This window comes from Sarcophilus harrisii, chromosome 1 (genome assembly GCF_902635505.1).
Source record: "Sarcophilus harrisii chromosome 1, mSarHar1.11, whole genome shotgun sequence".
NCBI classification, from domain to species: Eukaryota; Metazoa; Chordata; class Mammalia; order Dasyuromorphia; family Dasyuridae; genus Sarcophilus; species Sarcophilus harrisii.
This window is the reverse complement of record NC_045426.1, coordinates 140,718,049-140,724,034: the sequence shown is the minus strand read 5'-3', so window position 1 is coordinate 140,724,034 and position 5,986 is coordinate 140,718,049. Positions and strand designations below refer to the sequence as shown.

The 5,986-nt window shown below is 33.7% G+C and overlaps 1 pseudogene; it reads right to left on the bottom strand.

Annotated features, from left to right (window-relative positions):
* Window positions 1–4,793: 4,793 nt before the first annotated feature.
* On the bottom strand, window positions 4,794–5,447 carry LOC100933125 (annotated as a pseudogene).
* Window positions 5,448–5,986: the final 539 nt, after the last annotated feature.

The window sequence follows — 5,986 nt, the reverse complement described above, 5'->3', positions numbered from 1 at the left end:
TTCCATCTTTGACCACCCTTTGGTCTCTGACATAGCCACAATCATACATATTGATCATAGATTATCCTCCTCTCACCACGTGACCAGATTATTAATATTACCTACTGAATACTGCCTACTGAAGCATCTTTTTTTTTTTTGTTAAATCCAATATATGCATGCATACTTATACAATTATCTTGCTGCACAAGAAAAATGAGATAAAAAAGGAAAAAAATGAGAAATAAAACAAAATACAAGACAACAACAACAAAAAGATTGAAAATTCTATATTGTGATCCACACTCAGTTCCCACAGTCCTCTCTGGGTGTAGATTGGGTCTCTTCATCACAAGATCATTGGAACTGGCCTCAATCATCTCATTGTTGGAAAGATCTATTTTCCATATCAGTTGTTTTTCCTAGGAGGTATTCCATATTTCCTTCTATTATTTTTCATTTTTAAAATTTTTGTTTGACTGATGCTTGAAGTCTTATTAAGTCATTTACTTCCATTTGTTCAATTTTAATTTTTAGTTTATTAATTTCTTCAGTTACTTTTTTTAGATCCTTTTGTATTTGGCCAATTCTATTTTTTTGTCCATTACATTTTTTTCCATTTCACAAATTTTCTTTTTCAATGAATTAGTGTCTTTTTATGTTTATTTTGTAAGAAATTATATGCTTTTCCCATTTCATTAAATCTATTTTTAAAGAGTTTTCTTCAAAAAATTTCTGTTTTTCCTTTTCCATACTGTCTTGAAAAGATCTCATTTCCTCATTTTAAAGATGTCTGTTCAAATCTGTCCTCAGACACTTAACATTTCCTAGGTCACTTGTGTGAGCCTGCACAAATCACTTAATCCTAATTGTCTCAGCAAAAGAAAGCAAGAGAGAGAGAGAGAGAGAGAGAGAGAGAGAGAGAGAGAGAATGAAATGCAAGCAAATAATAACCAAAACAGTGAAAATGCTATTTTGTGGTCCACATTCAGTTCCCACAGTTCTCTCTCTGGGTGTAGATGGCTCACTAAACAGGTTTAGTTGGAAATGGTTTGAATCATCTCATGGTTGAAGAGAGCCACATCCATCAGAATTGATGATTGTATAATCTTCTTGTTGTCATGTATAATGATCTCCTGGTTCTGCTCATTTTACTTAGCACCAGTTCATGTAAGTTTCTCCAGACCTCTCTAAAATCATCCTGCTGGTCATTTCTTACAGAACAATAATATTCCATAACATTACCATAATTTATTCAGCCATTCTCCAACTGAAGCATCCATTCAGTTTGTTTCTTGCCACTACAAAAAGGACTGCCACAAACATTTTTGTGCATATGGGTCCCTTTCCCTCCTTTAAGATCTCTTTGGGATATAGACCCAGTGGAAACACTGCTGGATCAAAGGGTTTACAGTTTGATAACTTTTTGAGCATACTTCCAAATGGTTGGATCTGTTCACAGTTCTACCAACAATGTATTAGTGTCCCAGTTTTCTCACACCCTCTCCAACATTTTTCATTATCTTTGCCTGTCATTTTAGCCAATCTGAAAGGTATTTAGTGGCATCAGATATTTTTATTACCTCATACTCAACTTCCCTTTTGGGCCTATATATCTTTCTTGTTTACCTCAAAGCATTGGTTTAACTCAAGTTGTTTTCATGCAGGTTTCTGGCTATTTACCAATTTTTCTTTTTGTCCTTTTGGTTTGAACAACAGGCTTTTCCTCTGTTCTTTTTTATCTTTGATATCTAGAACTTCACCTTTCATTCCATCCTTCACCACCATGGAGGAAATAAACTTTTCCTCCTGAGAATTCTCACCTCCAAACAGCACAAGTAGAAAAGGATTAATATTTCTAAAGAACTTTAACATTTATAGAACACTTTTATATACATTATATGATTTGAGACTCACAGCATTTTTGTGAAGCTGGGTATTACTATTGCCATTTTGGAGATAAGGAAACTGATAGAGAGGCTAAGTGAGTTATATATAATAACTCTCTGAGTAAATGTCAGAAGCAGTATTCAAACCCAGGACTTTTTAAGATCATTGATCTGCATACTATAGCATATTGCCTGTGTCTCAGTCTTATTGCTCATATAGTATTATCATTATTTCAGTTCTCATATTCCACTGCTAAATTTAGAATATTTCAACCTCTAAATATTCACTTATAGATGGATTTTATTCTTTCTTTTCCTTTGACTTAGAAGTAGGACTGGAGAGAAAGAATTATCATTTGTTTCTCCTATCTAGAAATGTTGCTTCCGTATAAGAATACCTGTTCAGCTGCTATTCAGGCTTAGCTATGACGCTCTAAACGGAGGTAGAAAGACTCTGAATGCATGGATCCTACTTTTCTTAAGAATCATGATTCTTTTTTCATAAGATAAACATAACTTTGAGACATTATATTTCACTGTGATTTCTTCTAGACCTTTGAAAATCCAGTTTGATATTGTTGTTCAGGCATGTTTGAGAATAACTTTTGGAAAAGTTTTCTTGGAAAAAATATCAGAGTGGTTTTCTATTTCCTTTTCCAGATTATTTTATGGATGAAGAAACTGAAACAAACTGGGTTAAATGACTTGCCAAGATAAAATATCTAGCAAGTCACATACATAAATCTGAAACCAAATTTGAACACTCAGCTCGTTCCGACTACAAGCTTGGTTGTCTATTCACTGTACCATTTAATTGTTCCATTGAAAAATCTTGTACAGATTAGTAAATAATGAAGACTCTATAAAGAGGTAAAAACAAAAGCAGAATATACCCAAAGTGATCATAACAAAAAGTTACATCTGTGATTCCATTAGCATTCAATATGGAAACAGATTTGCAATCACTTTTGGTAATTAGAGGTTGTCTTTTCTCAGTTCTTTAATGCAACCTTATTAATAACTTTGATATTCATTGGAAAAGAAGAATTTGTAAATTTGTATTGGTATACATGGAGAGAGAGAGAGAGAGAAAGGGAGAGAGAAAGAGAGAGAGAGAGAGAGAGAGAGAGAGAGAGAGAGAGAACCAGGTAAGACAATGATCCAGTGGGAACATTTACTTTTCAATTCATGGAAAATATTTTCTTTTTTTGCTATTGTTCTCACTTTACACTATAGAGTCATAAAACATCATAGAGCCATGGAAAGAGGGAATTCAGAACTGGTGGTTCTAGGTTCAAATATTTATTCTATCAGATATAATCTTTATGACCCTGGCCTATTTATTTGTTCTCTCTAGGACATTAGTTTCCTAACATGTAAAAAAAAAAAACAAAAAAAAACCCCAAAAAATAAAGGTGATGTAGGATTAGATGACCGTTTAAGTTTCTTTACTATTAATGAACTGAACCAACTACACCCAGAGAAAGAACTTTGGGAAATGACTAAAAACCATTACATTGAATTCCCAATCCCTATATTTATGCCCACCTGCATTTTTGATTTCCTTCACAAGCTAATTGTAAAATATTTCAGAGTCTGATTCTTTTTATACAGCAAAATAATGTTTTGGTCATGTATAAAAAAAAGTTTCTTTACTATTCTAAGTCTTTGATCAAATGAAAGAATAGACATGAAGCAATATGCAAATCTTATAATGAAACACGTTATCCATTATTTTTTCTTATAATCTCATCTGCTTATCTTCAGCCTTTATCATATTATCAAATCTTTCTTACTAAAGAGATGAAGACATTTCATTGTGAGATATATTTATTTCATATGATATTGAGCTAAAGTTTCATTGCAGTTATGCCAGAATAAAAAATCATATCATCTGTTCCAGTAGAATTGTGACAATGACAATCTTACTCCTAATTTCTTGTTCAAATGGACAAATTTACATACTTAATTGACAGGTCCTAACTTTCCAATAACAATATATTTTTTCTTGAAATGGCTTCAAGTTTCTAGTTGACCATTTTACTCTGTATATTAGAATCATAGAACAGGCTTCATTTGATGAAGAAAAGATGCTTTAAGACTTTTCAAGGGACCCATCAGAAAATATACATGATATTTAACTAAAAAGAACATCTTGAGGATCCTAAAGCCACAGGTCACCTATCCTGCCATACAGCTTTGTTTCTTACTTGGCTTACATTTCAATACCATCTCACACCTGAAATGATGAGATCTGAATATTGGCTTGCTATCCATTGATTGTAGCTGCGACACAACAAAATAACTTCAATATTGTTCTTAGAAAGTATGATTAATATATAATTGTTGATGTCTTTCCTTCTCAAAGAGGACTAAAATGATATCACTATTTTGGAGTGAAGATACAACAGTGGATGATCAGACTAATATGAGCTCATAATGCTCTGCCAGAGGTTGGGCACAAATAATCCATATGAACATTTGGGATGGTGATATTTCTAAATTTGCACCATTCATGTTTCTGTTGAGCACCTTCAATTCAACATTAGTCATAAAGCACATCATCATCTTTATATGTGAGCATGCCTTTGCCATTGTCTCCCATGTCATGCAAGGAATTTCAGAGTCATTTAAAGAGACCTTGAAGCAATTTCAAAGTCATTTAGAGAGACTTTGAGAGTGCCATTATAAACTCCTGCCTTCAAAGAGCATCCATAAAATAATTTTATGCAAATGTACATTTGGTATTCAAACAATGTGGTCAGACCCCTAGAGTTCTGCTTTCTGTAGTAAAGAATACTTGGTAGTTTGGCTCAAGAAAGGACCTCAGTGTCTAATACTTTATCTTGATAGATGATTGTCAGAATCTTTCTTTTTAATTTATTTTTATTTCATATTATTTTACTGAAAATTCTCATAAGTTGTTTAGTTTTTCTTTTCCAAATCTTGCTCTCCACCATCCTTGGCTCATTTTTCCTGAATTGCAAAGATACCAGCATTGGTTTGGGCCATTTGAAGACTAGCAAATGCCTTGAAATTATTCTTATTTTCAGTAATGGTGTGAGTTTTTTTTTCTTGAAAATATTTCTGATAGGGATAAATGGTTCTGTAAACTAGGTTGCCAATTTGAGTTCTTCAGCAAAGCTATCTCCCTTTAAGAATGCAGTTGGTTTCTTTGGAAAGAGGATCAGTTTGGTTCAGACACTGTACATTTGCCTGGAGAGATTCTGTAGACTTATTTTGGGGACAAGAGTCCAATGTATCAATAATTCATATCATATTTTGTTTTAAGAATAACTTTGAGTGACCAAATCATTTTTATGGATATCAGCCATCCTAAGCTCTTCCATGATGAATCCTCTACCAGCACAGACTTTGATGTAGTACTGAACAGTAGGGCACCCCACGATGCACCAGATTGAACCATATGTGGGCAAGGAACAATCTGATGGGCTTTAGCACAATGGAATGTTTACTTTCAATCTTCTTGACTGATTGGTTAAACCATGTGGCAACTCATCTTTGCTACTCTTTGTGGAGATGAAGCTTCAGAATCATGTTATTTTGGCTGGGTGTCATGGCTGTTCACAGTCTTCCTTATAAGCATCCCAAATAATTAAAAAGGAACCAGACTCTTTCTAAGACATTTCAAATGGAAGCAATTTACTTTCCTGGAATGTTACTGGTATACTGTCCAGGTTTCCTAGGCATCCAACAATGAGGTCAACTTAGTGGATCTGTAAGTATATACAGGATATGGTGGTATATACACAGCATTCATTGATCTCATACTTTGATATTGTCATTCATGAGGACTTACAGAAATTATGTCAAAATTTGGCTGTCCAGGGAGGTTTGTCAATATTATATGTCAGTTTCATATGCCTATCTGGGCTCTAGATAATCCATTACATAATCCATACTCTCACCCTTTCCTAGTCATCAATGGAGTAAAGGAAGGCTGTGTACTTGCCACCATGATTTTTAGCATGATGTTCTCAGTGATGCTGTCAGATGCATTCAAAGAGGACAAACATGATAATAAGGTCACTAATGACACTAATAATTATTGATCTAATTTGAAAAGGCTATAAGTCAAGACTCAAGGGTAAGGAGAA